The sequence below is a fragment of the Microcebus murinus genome, chromosome 7 (genome assembly GCF_040939455.1).
Source record: "Microcebus murinus isolate Inina chromosome 7, M.murinus_Inina_mat1.0, whole genome shotgun sequence".
NCBI classification, from domain to species: domain Eukaryota; kingdom Metazoa; phylum Chordata; class Mammalia; order Primates; family Cheirogaleidae; genus Microcebus; species Microcebus murinus.
The window spans coordinates 100,493,672-100,512,687 of record NC_134110.1 but is presented as its reverse complement, the minus strand read 5'-3'; positions in this window follow the sequence as shown (position 1 = coordinate 100,512,687).

Sequence of the window (19,016 nt, the reverse complement as noted above, 5' to 3'; positions counted from 1 at the left end):
GAACTCCGGAAATATGAAGAACCAAACAGAAACCATACCCCCAAAGAGGAGCACCAGCCCCTTAGAAATGGACACCAACCAAAGTCAGGCAACCAAAATGACAGAAGAGGAATTTCCAATGTGGATCCTAAGAAAATTCAGCAATCTGCAAGAACAACTGGATAACCACCACAAAGAAAACACAAAAAGACTCCAAGACCTGGAACAAAAATTCACTAAAGAAACTGATACAATGAAGAAGAGTTTAGCCAAACTCCTGGAAATGAAGAATCAATTAAGGGAACTACAAAACACAGTAGGAAGCCTCAAGAATAGGGTAGATCAAACAGAAGAAAGAATCTCAGAGATTGAAGAAAACACCTTCCAATTAAATAAAGCAGTCACAGAGAGCAGAAAAACAATAGAAAAGAGCAAAGCCTACAAGAGATGTGGGATTATATGAAGAAACCTAATGTGAGGGTCATAGGGTTACCAGAAGAGGAAGAAGAAAACACTCAAGGGTTGGACAAGCCATTAGAAGATATAATAGAGGAAAATTTCCCAGGCCTTGCTAAAAATCTCAATGTACAAGTTAAAGAAGCTCAGAGGACCCCTGGGAGATTCAATGCAAACAGAAAGACATCATGACATACAGTCATCAGACTGACCAAAATATCAACTAAAGAGGCCCTTCTAAGAACTGTAAGACAAAAGCAGCAAGTAACATACAAAGAAAACCCAATCCAAATAACACCAGACTTCTCTACTGAGACTTTACAAGCAAGGAGAGACTGGGGCCTCATTCTCACTCTTCTGAAACAGAACAATGTCCAGCCTAGAATCTTATTTCCTGCAAGAGTAAGTTTTATATATGAAGGAGAAATCAAGACATTCTCAGATAAGCTAAGACTGAGGAAATTCACCAAGAAAAGACCAGACCTTCAAGAAGTACTCAAAACAGTGTTACCCACGGATCAGCACAATAAACACTCATGAATGTAAATCTATTCAAAACTAAAGATCAAAGCCCAGATACCACAATGGCTCAAGAGACAAAACAAAGCAACAAAGTTACCCCAACATAATTAACAGAAATCTGCCCCACCTGCCAGTTATCTCAATAAATGTGAATGGCTTGAACTCCACACTCAAGAGACATAGGCTGGCCAAATGGATAAAAAAACACAAGCCAAGTATATGCTGCCTTCAGGAAACACATCTAACCTGCAAGGATGCAATTAGACTAAAGATAAAGGGGTGGAGAACAATATTTCAAGCAAATGGAAGCCAAAAGAAAGCTAGCATGGCAGTGCTGATTACAGATAACTTAGTTTTTAAATCAACAAATGTAATAAAAGATAAAGAAGGTCACTATATAATGGTGAAGGGTACAGTTCAACAAGGAGATATAACAATTCTAAATATATATGCACCCAACCTTGGTGCACCGAGATTCATAAATCAAACTCTACTTGATCTAAACAAATGGATAAACAACAACACCATAATAGTCAGAGACTTTAACACCCCACTGACAGCACAGGACAGATCCTCCAAACAGAAAATCAACAAAGAAATAATGGACTTACACAGAACTCTAGAACAAATGGGCCTGACTGACGATAACAGGACATTCTACCCCCAAACCACTGAATATATGTTCTTCTCATCAGTTCATGTGCCATTCTCTAAAATTGTGTCCATATCCTAGGACACAAAGCACATCTCAAACAATTTTAATAAAATAGAAATTATACCATGTATCTTTTCAGACCATAATGGAATAAATGTAGAAATCAGTCCTACCAGGAGTTCTCATTTCTACACAAAATCATGGAAACTAAACAATCTTCTGCTGAATGATCACTTCATAAATGAGGAAATCAAGATGGAAATCAAAAGAGTCTTTGAACCACATGACAAAGGTGACAAAAGTTACCAAAACCTGTGGGATACAGCTAAAGCAGTCCTGAGAGAAAAGTTCATTTCCATAAATGCCTATATCTAAAAGTAAAAAAGATCACAAATAGACAACCTAATGAATTGTCTCAAAGAGCTGGAAAAAGAAGAACAGACCGACCCCAAACCCAGCAGTAGTGAAATCATTAAGATCAAATCAGAACTAAACGAAATTGACAACAGGGAAACCATACAGAAGATTAATAAAACAAAAAGTTGGTTCTTTGAAAAAATAAACAAAATTGACACACCATTGGCTAGACTAATGAAAAGCAGAAAAGAAAAATCTCTAATAAGCTCCATCAGGAACAATAAAGGAGAAATTACAACTGATGCCATGGAGATACAAGATATAATTGATGAATACTACAAAAACCTCTATGCACACATACTGGAAAATGTGGAGGAAATGGACAATTTCTTAGAAACACACAGCCTCCCTAGCCTCAACCAGGAAGAAATATAATTTCTGAACAGACCAATATAAAGTACTGAAATTGAAACAGCAATAAAAAACCTTCCTAAAAAGAAAAGTCTTGGACCAGATGGTTTCACACCCAAATTTTACCACACTTACAAAGAAGAACTGGTGCCTATCCTGCAGAAATTATTCCACAACATTGAGAAGGATGGAATCCTCCTCAACACATTTTATGAAGTGAACATAACCCTATTACCAAAACCAGGAAAGGATGCCACAAAAAAGCAAACTACAGACCAATATCCCTTATGAATATAGATGCAAAAATTCTCAACAAAATCCTAGCCAATTGAATCCAGGTGCTTGACAACAAAATAATTCATCACAACCAAGTGGGCTTCATCCCGGGAATGCAGGGATAATTCAACATATGCAAATCTATAAATGTAATTCACCATATAAACAGAAGCAAAAACAAAGACCATATGATCCTCTCAAGAGATGCAGAAAAAGCATTTGACAAAATTCAACACCCTTTTATGATAAGAATGCTCAACAAAATAGGCATAGACGGGGCTTACCTAAAAATGATACAAGCCATATATGACAAACCCACAGCCAAAATCATACTGAATGGGGAAAAATTGAAAGCTTTCCCACTTAGAACTGGAACAAGACAAGGTTGCCAACTATCTCCACTCCTGTTCAACATAGTGCTGGAAGTCCTCGCTACAGCAATCAGACAAGAGAGTGAAATTAAGGGCATCCAAATGGAAGCAGAAGAGATCAAACTCTCACTCTTTGCTGATGACATGATATTATACCTAGAAAACCCCAAGGATTCAAACAAGAGACTCCTTAAATTGATAAATGAATTTGGTAAAGTCTCAGGATACAAAATCAATCCACAGAAATCAGAGGGATTCATATACACCAACAACTGTAAAATTGAGAGCCAAATCAAAGACTCAATTCCCTTCAAAATAGCGACAAAGAAAATAAAGTACCTTGGAATATATTTAACTAAGGAGGTAAAAGACCTCTACGGGGAGAACTATGAAACACTGAAGAAGGAAATAGCAGAGGACGTAAACAGATGGAAGAATATACCATGATCATGGTTGGCAGAATCAACATTGTTAAAATGTCTATACTACCCAAAGTGACCTACAGAGTCAATGCAATCCCTATCAAAATACCGTCATCATTTTTCACAGATATAGAAAAAATAATTTTACGCTTCGTAAGGAACCAGAGAAGACCCCGTATAGCAAAATCAATCCTAGGCAATAAAAACAAAATAGGAGATATCAATGTAACGGAATTCAAACTATACCGCAAGGCTATACTGCAAAACAGCTTGGGACTGGCACAAGAACAGGGACATTGACCAGTGGAACAGAATAGAGAACCCAGATATAAAACTATCCTCATATAGCCAACTAATCTTCGACAAAGCAGACAAAAACATACACTGGGGAAAAGAATCCTTATTCAATAAATGGTGCTGGGAAAACTAGATAGCCACACATAAAAGACTGAAACAAGACCCACACTTTTCACCTCTCACAAAAATCAACTCACGCTGGGTAACAGAGTTGAACCTTAGGTGTGAAACTATTAGAATTCTAGAGGCAAATGTTAGAAATAGTCTCCTAGACATTGGCTTAGGCAAAGAATTTATGAAGAAGATCCCAAAGACAATCACAGCAGCAACAAAAATAAACAAATGGGACCTGATCAAATTAAAAGGCTTCTGCACAGCCAAAGAAACTGTCAAGAAAGCAAATAGACAACCCACAAATGGGAGAAAATTTTCGCAAGCTACACATCTGATAAAGGGCTGATAACTAGAATCTATTTAGAACTCAGGAAAATCAGCAAGAAAAAATCAAACAACCCTATCAAAAAGTGGGCAAGGACATGAACAGAAACCTCTCAAAAGAAGACAGAATAATAGCCAAAAAACATATGAAAAAATGTTGAACATCTCTAATCATCAGGGAAATGCAAATCAAAACCACAATGAGATATCACTTAACTCCAGTGAGAATGGCCTTTATCAAAAAGTCCCCAAACAACAATGCTGGCATGGATGCGGAGACAGAGGAACACTCCTACACTGCTTGCACTGCTCGTGGGACTGCAAACTAGTTCAACCTCTTTGGAAAGCAATATGGAGATACCTCAAAGCGATACAAGTAGATCTACCATTTGATCCAGCAATTCCACTACTGGGAATCTACCCAAAAGATCAAAAGTCACTTTATGAAAAAGACACCTGTACTCAAATGTTTATAGCAACACAATTCACAATTGCAAAGCTATGGAAACAACCCAAGTGCCCATCAATTCATGAGTGGATTAATAAAATGTGGTATACCTATACCATGGAGTACTACTCAGCTTTAAGAAACAATGGTGATATAGAACCTCTTGTATATTCCTGGATAGAGCTGGAACCCATTCTACTAAGTGAACCCATTCTACTAAGTATCTAAAGAATGGAAAAACAAGCACCACATGTACTCACCAGTAAATTGGTATTAACGGATCAACATCTAATTGGACATATAGGAGTAACATTTATTGGGTGTCGGGAGGGTGGGAGGGGGGAGGAGAGGATGGGTGTATACAACCATAATGAGTAAGATGTGCAACATTTGGGGGATGGACACGCTCAAAGTTCTTACTCGAGTGGGGAGAGGGGGCATGGGAAATATATGTAACCTTAACATTTATACCCCCATAATATGCTAAAATAAAAAATAACCATTAAATAAAACTATTGATAAATACTGCAAAGTCACCCTCCTAAAATATTGTACCACATTACACTTACATCAGAATATGGATGTGTCCATTTCCTCCTAAATATGTGATTAACATACAACTCAGCAATTGTATTCTTGAGCATTTATCCCAGAAAAATAAAAACTTATGTTCATACAAAAAAAAAAAAAAGACTCCAAGGCTCCAGTTTGCCTTTTAAGAATATTTGTAGAAGCTGCCATGCAACACTCACCTCAAATACTATTATTAGTCAGATGCAAGTGACACTGGAGCTTGTAGTTTTCATTATAGCTGCCATGACTCCGTCTAATGCCTATGAAGATTTCTAGGAGTGGGAAAGTGGGCATTAGTAATCTTGGCCACAGGCTCTCTCACGTCACAGATGTGGATTCAAATCGTCTTATCTATGCAACTTAGGGCAAGTGATTTGAGCTCTCTTGAGCCCCTTTCCCAGGCTGCAATTCCTCATACTGCTGTTGTAATAATTAAATGAGTTGACAGTTATGAAAGGCCTAACGCAGGGTTTGATAACATGCTAACACCCAGTAGACATCAATCATCAGTCTCTACTGTGTCCCTTCTCTAAACTCAGACCTTGAACCTCTGGTTTGTGGCCATGTGTCTGGTGTCATTTTGATGCAGGAGGTGCCCCAGTGAAGGGAGGAAAGCCCCCTGAAGTCACCAAGTGGGTTCTTGGCTTCACACTGGAAAGAATTCAAGAGTGAGCCAACTAGCCGCAAAGTTCATTAAGAGAGAGACAACAGAGCCTACTCCACAGACAGAGTAGGAGTCCTTTCTGAGCAGGAAAGGGACCCCTTATGGGGCAATGGTAACATTTTTATATGTTCAGAAACCTTGTTAGGAAACAGCAGTCCACGAACAGCATTGTCTTGTGGGCAAACCACAAAGCTTAATCATAAACAGTTGTCACAGAAAGGTAAGTGCCACCGTTTGTAAGGCATTCGGCTTAGTAATTCTTCCATCCTCCATTGTACCTGGGCAGTGACTTCCCTGCAACTCCCTTGTTCAGAGAGGTTAGCTAGCGTCTAGTGTCGCGACAATGGCTGCACACAGGCTCTCTTGGCCTGCCTTTTCTGCCTTCTCCCTACATTAATTTGAAATCTCTTTTATTCACTTTTTCTCCTTCTTTTTTTGTTTTTCCCCTTATATGTTAAGGATATTTTTGATACTTCACTATGGGAAGTGAATTGCTTTTAAAGCCATGGATTTTTATAAAATATTCTTTTAATTCTTTGTAATTTCAAAGTGTTTGCCTAACTCCTTTTTTAGTATACGTTTTTAAAAAGAGAAAAATATAATGCCCTGCCTTGAATTTCAGCCTACGTTACGACTCAGTGCTCTGTGTAGGCCATTTATATTGACAAAATTTTTTATAATTTTTGAATCTTGGCTCTCTGTCCCCTTATGCTTCCTATTTTTCTCACTTTTTTCCTCCTTTGTTCCTCACTTTTTTCCCTCTCACTTCCCTATCTCTCTTACTCTTTTCCTTTCAAAATCACATACTGCGTGCCTATTATATTTCAGTTACTTTGCCAAGTGCTATGTATGATATATATAAATATATGTTACAGGATGTCAAATGGAACCTTTTTTGATGTCTTGAAATTTTGGCTGAAGCCACAAATCTGAGAGAGAATGTAAGTACTTTATGTTCTAAATAAAGGTGCTAGGCATTGCCATGTAGGACTTATTAAAAGGTAACAAAACCAAGACTTCAGGTATTCATCTCCTACAGGTAAAGAGCCTAAAGTCATCACTTTTGTCCTTACAATAACAAAAACCTGGGCTAATGGAAAATAAATCACTTCCTTGGACCCATCAGAAAACTGAGGATATAGGGAAGACACCCTCTCAAAAATCTGGGGAACCAGGCTCATTCAGAGAGACACAGCCAAGATCAGCTTACCCAGAGCCGAAGCTGCCTGGGAGCAATAGTGAAAAGGTGATTTCAACAACTTGCTAGAGGCAAGTGTGAATTAGCCTGAGAGTGAGAAATTCTCAAGGGTCAAAGTCTTAGGAGCCCCCCACACACTTATGTGGGCTTCACCTGCAGGAATCCCAGCAGGATCTCACAGTGAAGATCTGAGAAGATCCCCTCCTGGCTCTGGGACACAGTAATTATTGAGAAATAAGCCCAGAGCTTTCCCCATGCAAAGACCTGTGGTCCAGGTGAAAGGACTTTGCAGAGCCTTTCCCAGCTGGGGGAAGGGCATTCCTCACCCCAGGCCCCTCCAGCCTCCATCTCACCTAAGGGGAAGAAGGGTCCAGTGGGCCAGGGCTTTATGTGAGGAAAGGGAGGGGGGCAAGCCATACGTGGACAGACACTTGTGGACATGACAGCTCTGCAAAGCAGGTCCACTAGAGGGCTGAAGTTGAAAAGAAGATAAGGGAATGCTATCCCCCCCTTACCTTACCCCCACACCAACAGAGCCCCAGTATAACAACAGTGGATCACAGCCGACAAAGGTGCAAGACACGGGCTCTCTCAGAAACCCAAAGACAACAGAGGAGACAAAAACAAGCATATTAGAGGAATCTGAAGCCTCTGGTACTTACAGCTACAGCAAACATAAAATACAGCCCAAGCCCTAGCCAGAATAGCATAAATCTTCACACTGAAGGCCCATTTACTCCAGTTCCTAGAACCCCATAAAAACATGGTCAGCTTTCAACAAAAAATTACAAGGCATACAAAAAGCAAGAAAAGGTAAAGTTTGAAGAGATAGAGTAATTGTCAGAACCAAACTCAGATATGACACTGATGTCTGAATTATCAGACAGGAAAGCTAAAATAACTATGATCAGTATGTTAAGGAACCTAATGGAAAAAGTGGATAATATGCACAGATGGGCAGTGAAAACAGAGAGCTGGAAACTATCAAAAGAATCAAAAGAATATGCCAGAGGCTGGGCATGGTGGCTCACACCTGTGATCCTAGCACTCTGGGAGGCCAAGGCGGGTGGATTGCTCAAGGTAAGAAGTTCAAAACCACCCTGAGCAAGAGCAAGGCCCCGTTTCTACTATAAATAGAAAGAAATTAATTGGCCAACTAACACATATATAGAAAAAATTAGCCGAGCATGGTGGCGCATGCCTGTAGTCCCAGCTACTCGGGAGGCTGAGGCAGGAGGATTGCTTGAGCCCAGGAGTTTGAGGTTGCTGTGAGCTAGGCTGACGCCACGGAACTCACTCTAGCCTGGGCAACAAAACGAGACTCTGTCTCAAAAAAAAAAAAAAAAAAAAAAAGAATATGCCAGAAATCAAAAACACCATAACAAAAATGAAGAATACCTTTGATGGTATTCTTTTTTTTTTTTTTTGAGACAGAGTCTCACTTTGTTGCCCAGGCTAGAGTGAGTGCCATGGCGTCAGCCTAGCTCACAGCAACCTCAAACTCCTGGCTCAAGCAATCCTCCTGCCTCAGCCTCCCAAGTAGCTGGGACTACAGGCATGCGCCACCATGCCCGGCTAATTTTTTGTATATATATTAGTTGGCCAATTAATTTCTTTCTATTTATAGTAGAGACGGGGTCTCGCTCTTGCTCAGGCTGGTTTCGAACTCCTGACCTCGAGCAATCCACCCGCCTCGGCCACCCAGAGAGCTAGGATTACAGGCATGAGCCACCGCGCCTGGCCCTTTGATGGTATTCTTATCAGTAGATTAAACACAGCTGAGGAAAAAAAGTTAAAAATCAGTGAGATTGAAGATAGGTCAATGGAAACTTAGAATTAAATGCAAAGAGGAAAAAATTATAAAAACAAAAAATAAAACAGAATCCAAGAACTGTATTTCAAAATATATATCATCATGCATAAACAGGATATCAGAAGATAAGTAAGAGAGAAGGAAGAAGAAATATTTGAAGTAATTTTAGCTGAGAACTTTCCAAAATTAATGGCAGACACCAAACCCCACAGATAGAGGAAGCTTAGAGAAGAACAAGCAAGATAAATACCAAACACTCTCTCTCTCTCACACACACACACACACACACACACACTGAGACAGCATGTTCAAACAGCAAAACATCAAAGACAAGAAGAAAAACCATTAAAGAAGCCAGAGAACAAAAATACTCTATCTCCAGAGAAACAAGGATAAGAATTTCAGGGGGCTTCTCATCAGAAACTATGCAAGAAAGAAGAGAGTGGAATGAAACATCTAGTATTGAAAGAAAAAAACTTACCACTCTAGAATTCTACATCCCCCAAAATTACCCCTCTAAAATAAAGGAGAAATAAAGACTTTCTCAGAACAGAAAAAAAACACTAAAGGAATTCATTGCAAGTAGACTTTGCCCTGCAAGAAACATTAAAAGAAGTTTTTCAGAGAGAAGGAAAATTACTTGGGTCTGAAATTTGGATCTAGATAAAGAAAGCAAATATAAGAAAAGAAAAGAAATTCCTTCTCTAAATTCCTTAGAGAAGGAATAAATTAAGGTAAAATAAAATCTTTTATTTTCACAATTCTTAATTAATCTAAAAGATTAATTCTTAATTAGTCTAAAAGATAACTGTGTCTAAAGGACTATTAACAACAATTTATTGGATGGTTATAAGATAGTATAGGAGGTGGACCTTGGCTACCTGCCTAACCCTTGAGCCAAAGCTTAAGTCTGCTTACAATACTGAACAAAAGCTTTGGAAATGATTAATGACCAGCTTCCATAGAAGGTAGTTCTGCTTTCTTTAACAGGTCAGGGCAACCACTGGGGCCAGGTGGCCCCAAAGTCAACAAAAACTCGTTACTCCAAGATAAAGCCCAACGTTGACCACTCATAGACCTTTCGCCTCATTTTAATGCTAAAATTCCTGCCCCAAAGTGGATATTTAACATGTTAATGACACATGTAATGTATGAAGAAGCATGATCACTGGATGGGCAACTGTTGACAAAACTCTGCCTGTGATTTCAATGCTAGCATCAAACTTTCTCTGCCCTACATGCTGTGATTTCAATGCTAGCATCAAACTTTCTCTGCCCTTAAAAAGTTTCCCAGCCCATTGTTTGGAGAGCCAGTCTGTTCCTTAACCAGCACTGTCTCCCTTTTGTTCAACCAAATGCCCCACCCCTATAAAGCCTTGCCTGTATAAATTCCTTTTTCAGTCTTGTGCCAATTTCTGTTGACTCAGGTACCAAGAACTGTAAGGTTGATAACAATTATAGCATATAAATAAGTAAAATGAGTGAGAATAATGTAACAAGGAATGGGAGAAAGGAACTGGGAATAAGCTGTTATAAAGAAAGCATTATTTAAGGGTAGACTCATTAGTTAAAAATGTATATTGTAACATTTAATGCAACCATTAAAAAATGTTTAAGAAGTATAATTGATATACTAAGGGAGGAGATAAAATGAAGTTATAAAATGCTCAATTAAAACCAAAGAAGGCAGAAAAGGGGGACGGGAAGAAACAAAGAACAAATGCAAGAAGTAGAAAGTGGATATTCAACTATATAAATAATGACTTTAAATGTGAATAGTCAAATATAACAATTAAAAGACAGAAATTGTCCAAGTGGACAAAAAAATTAAAGTATATGTTACAAGAAACAGACATTAAATATAAAGACTTGGGATAAAAGCCAAAAGATGGAGAAAGATATAATAACACTAATCAAAAGAAAGCTGAAGTAACTATTTAATTTCAAAAAAAGCAGACATCAGAACAAGGTTTATCAGGGACAAAGAGGAGCATTACATAATGTTAGAGTGACCATTATCTTTGAAAACATACAATGTTAGACATGTATGCATCTGTGAACTAAAAGAAAATCTTAAGGTCCCCTGCCACTGGCTGACTGAATGGACTTCCTCTTGGTCAAGGGGAAATCCTAAAACTAAATTACCTGCCAGGAAGTCAGACATGCCTCATCATGCCCCCTCCCTTCTTTTGTAACCCATTAACAGGCCTAAGGGTATGCAATACAAACCTGCAGGTCCTCAATTTCCACAAGGAATATATGTAGGTGACTTGTCTCTGATTAAAAGACATTACCTTAAAACATTCCAAGCCTTTAGACAAAGCTTCATGTCTTTAACCAATTACAAGTCAAAGAATCTTTAAACCCACTTATACCCTGTAAGCCCCACCCCCACGAGATGGTCCACCTTTTCAGGCCAAACCAATGTGTACCTTCCACATATTGATTTATGACTTTACCTGTAATCCCCGTCTCCCTGAAATGTATAAAACCAAACTAACCCAACCAGAGCAAGTTCATTTGCTCAAGGCTTCTTGGGAATGGCTCTCAGTCATGATCCTCAAAGTTGGCTCAGAATAAATCTCTTTCAAATTATTTTACAGAGTTTGGCTTCTTTTTCATTGCTACATCTAACAACATCAAAATATGTAAGGCGAAAACTGATAAAACTGAAAGGAAAAATAGACAAATCCACCACCATATTCAGAGGCTTCAATATCCCCTGTCAGTAATGCATAGATAAAACAGAAAATGAATAAGGATACAGATCATCTGGACAGCACTATCAATTGAGCTAATTAACATCTATGAAATACACTATCCAAAAGAGTATGCATTCTTCCCAAGCTCATCTGGAATAGTCACCAATATAGGCCATATTCTGGGCTATATAACATACCATAACAGATTTAAAAGAATGGAAATGATACAAAGTAGGTATTATGACTACAATAGAATTGAACTAGAAATAAATAACAGAAAAATAGCCATACAGACCCTAAACATTTTTAAATTAAACAACACATTTCTAAATAACCCATTGATCAAAGAAGTTTCAAAAGAAACATAAAAATATTTTAAACTAAATGAAAATGAATACACAACTTACCAAAATGTATGGAAAGCAGCAAAAGCCTTGCTTAGAGGAAAATTTACATCATTAAAGGTGTTGATTAGAAAGGAAGAACACTTGCAAGCCAATAACCTCATCTTCCATCTTAGGAAACCAGAAAAAGAAGAGCAATTTAAGCCTAAAGCAAGCAGAAGAAACATAATAAAAATTAGAACAGAAATCAATAAAATTGAAAACAAGAAAATGTAAGGCTGGTGGCAGGCCCCTCTCCCCTCCCTAGATCAAAAAGAAAAGGCTCACGAGACCAGACCCGCCAACAACAACTGCCAGGCCCCACTGAAAACAAACAACACCTGATGTCCACCCAGATAAGAAAGTTTTTGGTTCCTGGATTCTGAAAATACCAACAGCCCCTCCTATTTCTCAAGGACCACCAAAGATCACCCCAGCTCTTCCTGCCAAAAGTCCTCAGCCCACTTAAAACAGTATAAATGCCTTCCCCCCTCTCAAATGGACATGACTTCTTGCCCCCACCTCTTGGGACCCTCGAACTTTGTCCAGGAGCGCTCAATAAAGCCACGTTGTTTGGCCCCACTCTCTCTCTCTCTCTCTCTCTTTCTCTCTCTCTCTCTCTCTGCTTCTTTCACCACCGGAAAACTTTACATTTGGTGCTGAAACCTGGGAGGGGAGCCTTGGCCGTGCGGGCCTGCCTCAGGACCGTGGTCACACCATCCACTCTTATGACCTGGTCCTGACCTCGGACCAGGACCTCCACCAGACGCCAGTTGGCTAATTGGCCTGGGTAAGTCCCTCGGCCTTGTGGTCCTAGACCAATGTGTCCATTCCAGGGTCTCTGTCCATAAAACCTTGGGCCCAAGTCAGACATCCTCCATCCAAGAGGACCTGAGTGTCTCAGGGATGCCTGAGCCCCTCAGTCAGTCCTTCCATCCATAAGGATTCAGAAGGCCCTGAGTGTCTCAGGGACACCTGATCCACTCAGTCTGTCTTTCCCAAGGCTCACAGCCTTCTCTCCAAGACCTGATCGATGACCTGGGACACTGGCTCCCTGATCTCATCCTTCCCTCATTGGACTAGGACACCACGGGCAGTCAACCCTCCAAAATGAAATCCAGTATGCCTCTGAGCTGTCTCTTAGCCAATCTCACAGCCTGGGCCTCAAGCATGATATTCGGCCCAAGTGACTCATTTTCTATTGTAACACCGCCTGGCCAATGTACAAATTAGACAATGGCCTAAAAATGGGACTTTCAATTTGAACATCTTACAAGATCTCGATAACGTTTGTAACTGAAATGGCAAATGGGGGGGAGATCCCTTATGTCCAGGCTTTCCTGGACTCCCGTCCTGCACTCCCGTCCTTCCCTCTGTCAGACCTGTGACCTGTCACAGATCCTCCTTGCACGGAGTCCTCTGCGGGCTTGGCCTCTTCCACCTCTCAGCCAAAAAAACCGTTAGAAACCTCTTCCGCCTTCTCTGACCCGCCTGACTCCCTTACCTGTCCCCCTGCTCAGCCTCCACCATATCTGGGTCTTCCTCCTCCTCCTCCTCCTCCTCCTAGTGCCCCGCCGTCCTCCACTACTGCTTGCGCTGGCTCTCTGCCAACGTCCCCTGTCAGTCACCACACTCGATCCCACTCGGAACCCTCAGACCAAACCCTCCTCTGTCCCCTGAGAGAGGTAGCCAGTGCCGAAGGGGTCGTACACATCCATGTGCCCTTCTCCCTTTCTGATCTCTCTCAGATTGAAAAATGCTTAGGGTCCTTTTCTAACGATCCTACAGCCTACACCAAAGCGTTCCACTATCTTACACAAGAATACAATTCGACCTGGCATGGCATTTTTGTTATTCTGGCTTCTACTCTTACTACTGATGCAAAGAAACATGTCTAGCCGGCGGCTCAGGGACATGCCGACCAAGTCCATCTAACAGACCGCACCATGCCGGCCGGGGCCGAGGCTGTCCCACACAATGAGCCAGAGTGGGAACACCAGCCAGACACCCCCGCCAGCCAAGATGGTAGAACCCGCCGAGATCGCGTGCTACAATGCGTTGTTGCTGGCCTCCAGGCCGCTGCCCACCGGGCAGTTAATTATGATAAGCTTAGAGAAACCTCTCAGAAGCCAGATGAAAACCCTGCGGCCTTCCTCAGCCGCCTTACGGATGCTCTTATCCAGTATACCCGCCTAGACCCCACTTCCCCAGCAGGGGCCACCGTCCTTGCAACTCACTTTATCACCCAGTCCCCCTCTGACATTAGACGCAAACTTAAAAAGGCAGAAGGAGGCCCTCAGACCCCTATCCCAAACCTGGTGAACATGGCATTTCAAATCTTTAACTCTCGAGATGAACAGGCAGAGGCCCAAAGGGAGGCCCGTGTCCGCCAAAAGGCACACCTGCAAGCCCAAGCCTTGGTTGCAGCCCTGCAGCCGGTGGGGCCCGAAAAGCCATCGACCTCATCTAAAGCAACCAGCTGTGCTCCGCCGGGCACCTGCTTCAAGTGTGGTAAGGAAGGCCACTGGGCCAACCGGTGCCCGCAGCCACGTCAGCCCAATAAGCCTTGTCCGGCCTGTGATCAAGAAGGACACTGGAAGAGTGATTGCCCCTTGGGGCAAACATCCAGAGGATCAGTCCTTCCACCCCCAGACCTGCCATTGATGGTTTTGGGCTTGGCTCCAGAAGATGGATGAAGCCCCGGTTTTGCCACCCGGATCACCCTCCCTGAGCCCAGGGTAACAATCAAGGTAGCAGGTAAGACAGTGTCCTTTCTGGTTGACACGGGGGCTACCTACTCTGTCCTACCTTCTTTTTCAGGCCCTACTTATCCTTTCCAGGTGTCGGTTATGGGTATTGACGGCAATCCTTCATGGCCCCTACTACTGGTCCTCTGACATGTCTTATAGATGACTGTCCTATCACCCCCTCCTTCCTTATCATGCCCTCCTGTCCTGTCCCACTTTTAGGAAGAGACTTATTAGCCAAATTAGGCACCACACTCTTTTCCTCAGGGATATCCACCCTTCTCCTTCTATCCCCCTCTTCAGATTCCTCACCCCCACCCTCTGCCTCTCCCAAGACGTGCCCTCTCCCGCCTGAACTTGTAGACCCTGGGTTTAGGGCACCTCCACCCCAGTAGTGGCCACACACCACACCCCATCCTCATTTGACTCAAAGGCCCTTCATCCTTCCCTTCCCTTCCCACCCCCAGTTCCCTATTTCACTGACTCACAGCAGAGGTCTAAGACCCATTATAGAACATCTTCTGCACGAAAAGCTTTTAATCCCAACTAATTCTCCCTATAGCACACCCATCCTCCCGGTAAAGAAGCCGAACAGGTCCCACCGGCTGGTCCAGGACCTGAGGCTCATTACCGAGGCTGTTATCCCCATGCACCCTGTGGTGCCTAATCCCTACACTTTACTTTCTCATATTCCACCCTCCACTACCCACTTTTCTGTTCTGGACCTCAAAGATGCCTTCTTTACTATCCCCTTAGACCCAGCCAGTTACAATCTCTCTGTCTTTAAGTGGGGAGATCCTGACACTTTCTATTTCAATAAAAGTAAACTTCAGTTAGATATCCTCGACCCTTGGGACCAGCACTGGAAAATTGGGGTCACAGGCAAGTTATACTGGAGAAAGATAGACTATTACCCTTCAGGGACTATTCATATTAGCCATAAATATGTCCTGACCCACCAGACACAAATTCAAATATCTACCAAGTTTCTTCAGGCAGACCAAACTTTAGCCAGACAGCTTCCTCCCCGCCCTCAACACTCTCTTCTCTCCTCCTGGCTAGATATCATTCAACATACCCTCACCTTCCTAAATTCCTCTAAAATAATCCCTAATATTTCCCACTGTTTCCTCTGTGCCTCCCTTCAGCGACCTCTGCTGGCTGCTGTCCCTCTAAACTATTCTAACACTCAAATGACGACTCCCTCATGGTTTCCCTCATGCTCCACTCCGCGTTCCCCTTTGGGAATCTGAGCCTACAGGCCAACCCTGTGCAGATCGCATGTGCTTTCTCACCTCCCACACTGACCCCTACCTACAACTTCATGGACACTGCCTTACCAACCATACTGTGACCACAACCACCTCCTCTGCTCTGAGACAGTTCTAGTCCAACAGGACACTCACCCACTGGGTCAATACATCCACCCCAGGTCCCTGTTTCCCTGTCACAGTGGTCCCTCAATTAACTCTATATGGTGAGTCTGAATTCGGGTGGCTTCTCCCAAGACCCCAGCCAAGACGAGCCAACTTTCTACCTGTCATGGTGGATCTCAGCTTGGCTCTTCCATTGTGGTTTCAGGGCTTGTGGGAGGTACCCTGGGCCACAGTGTCATTTCTGCCCAAGATTTTGCAGATCACCTACGAATTGCCCTAGAAACCACTTCTGCCTCGCTGGTCTCACTACAAAGACAACTAACATCGCTGGCTCAGGTCACTCTCCAAAATTGAAGAGCATTAGATCTGCTGATGGCCGAAAAAGGAGGAACCTGCCTTTTCCTTCATGAAGATACTATGTTAATGAATCGGACCTTGTAGAACAGGAGATAGACAATCTCACCAACCTGAGTGAAGACCTACACAAACACTGCCAGGATATACCCCCTTCAGCTGGATACAATCCCCTTTGGCTACCTGGCTATTGCCACTAATAGGACCCGTTGTCACCATCTGCCTAATCTTTCTCTTTGATCCCTGTCTTTCACAGTTCCTCCAGTGCCGCCTACAAGGGCTGTCACAAGTGTCAGTAAACCAACTACTCCTTCACCCCTACTCCCCACTACCAGTTACCCCTCCACCAGCCGACCCTGGCCTATATCCCCTTACTACGCCCCTTCCTAGCAGGAAGTAGTCAGAAAGAGCGGCGCCCATCATAACCAAAAGGCCAGAATGTAAGGCTGGTGGCGGGCCCCTCTCCCCTCCCTTGGTCAAAAAGAAAAGGCTCACAAGACCAGACCCACCAACAACAACTGCCAGGCCCTGCTGAAAACAAACAACACCTGGATGTCCAACCAGATAAGAAAGTTTTTGGTTCCTGGATTCTGCAAATACCAACAGCCCCTCCTATGTCTCAAGGACCACCAAAGACACCAGCTCTTCCCACCAAAAGTCCTCACCTCGCTTAAAACAGTATAAAAGCCTTCAAACGGAGGTGACTTCTTGGGCCCCCATCTCTTGGGACCCAAGAACTTTGTCCAGGAGCACTCAGTAAAGCCACGTTGTTTGGCCTCTCTCTCTCTCTCTCTCTCTCTCTGCTTCTTTCACTGCTGGAAAATTTTACAGAAAACAATAGAGAAATCAACAAAATGCTAAAAGAGAAGGTAATGTGGTATCATATCAAATGCTCAATTAAAATTAGAGAAGCCAGAAGAAAAATCAACAAAGTTGATACACCTCTAACTAGACTAACCAAGAAAAAAAGAGGAAGACACAGATTACCAATGTTAGAAATAAAAAAGGAACTATCACTACTGCTCCTATGAAAATTAAAAGGATAGTATAAGATTGGTGGGGTGAAGGGAAATGTCCCCATCACTCCAGAAGGTTTGCTGAAAGAACAACTCACAATAAAGTAGAGTAATAAGAGAAAGAGGTCTGTTTGCCATGAGCACGGGGAGAATTGCAGAGTGATTCACGGAGTGATTCCCCAATATCCCAGTGGGATCTAGAACTTTATACACCCTCCTTTTAGAGGGGAAGGGGAGATGAGGAATGCAGGTAATTCTGTTTAGGGGCAATAAACGGTTACAAGGGAGGATGAATAGATATTTAGGAGAATGAATGGATGAAGGAAACAGATTGACTTGTAAATTAACCTGAGAGACGGGCATTCTATTTAAAGTGATTTGGGCCAGGTCTGGTTGCATTCTTGATCTTCTTTCCTGCAATGTATTTAGATAACAGGGAGGGGAAGGGAAGTCAATTGTTCTTTTTGATGGGTCCATCTGGTTTATGCAGATACAGGGAAAGCACCCTCCAATGTCTTTTGATCTCTAAGAGTCTTTAATTAAAAATACTCTTCACATTAAGGAGTCATATTATGGGGTGAAATTTCCTGAGCTCCTTCAATAGCAAAGCCAGTTCAGCAATTACTATTTTCAACAGACCCTAAGAGAGCACTGGAGTTTTGAGAGCAGCTTGAATGAAGAGGTGCTTTGAAGAGAGGCCACAGGATCGGAGAGCATTTTACATTCCTCCTGTCTACCACTCCCTGTGTTGTCCTTCCCACCATGTCTGATGGCATATTCTCCAAACAGGTCACTGGTGGCAAACCAGGAGATGGCTAAGAAGATGGGGGATCTGGAATTTCATGGTCTAGCTGGAGGCTGGCTGAGCTGCCCCACCAATGAGGTGCAGTCATAGTGGTAGAAATACTATCGGGAGGACTTCCCATCTGTCCACAGGGGCTTGGGGCATACGTGAAACCAGGGCTTGCCTCTTGCTTAAAAAATTCTGACTCCAGGAAAATAACTACAATTGCTCCATATACAGAATCCCAGGAAAAGATTCCTCAATTGGTCAAGTGGAAATGTTATTTGGTGAGTCAAGAAGTGCAAATGGATGTTTAAGACTCCTTGAAGGAAAGAGAGTTGTCTGCCAGGGAAAGGGGCCCCTGCAGGAAGAGTTTGTAGACTATGCTACTGGTGCACAGGAGCTGGGATGTGTGTGAAGCTCAGTGAGAAATCTGCTACCTCCTTAGAGAATGGTGACAAGTTTCATATCTGAGAAACGTGCCACTTCTCATTGGTTCTGATAGTTTGTTGAATATATTGTTTTTTCTAGATAGATGATCATATCTGCATCACTTCAAATCTTTACATCTATTATTTCTCTTTCCTTTTGCTATTGGTTAGGATGTCCAGTTGTGGTAATAGTTGCCATCCCTACCATGTCCCTATCATGCTTTAATCACATACATTAAAAGAAATGTACATAAAGCTTCTTCAAGTTTAAAGTTTACTCCAGGTCTTTTGCCATATAAACTTTATTAAATGAAGAAAATTTCCTCCTATTCTTAATTTTCCA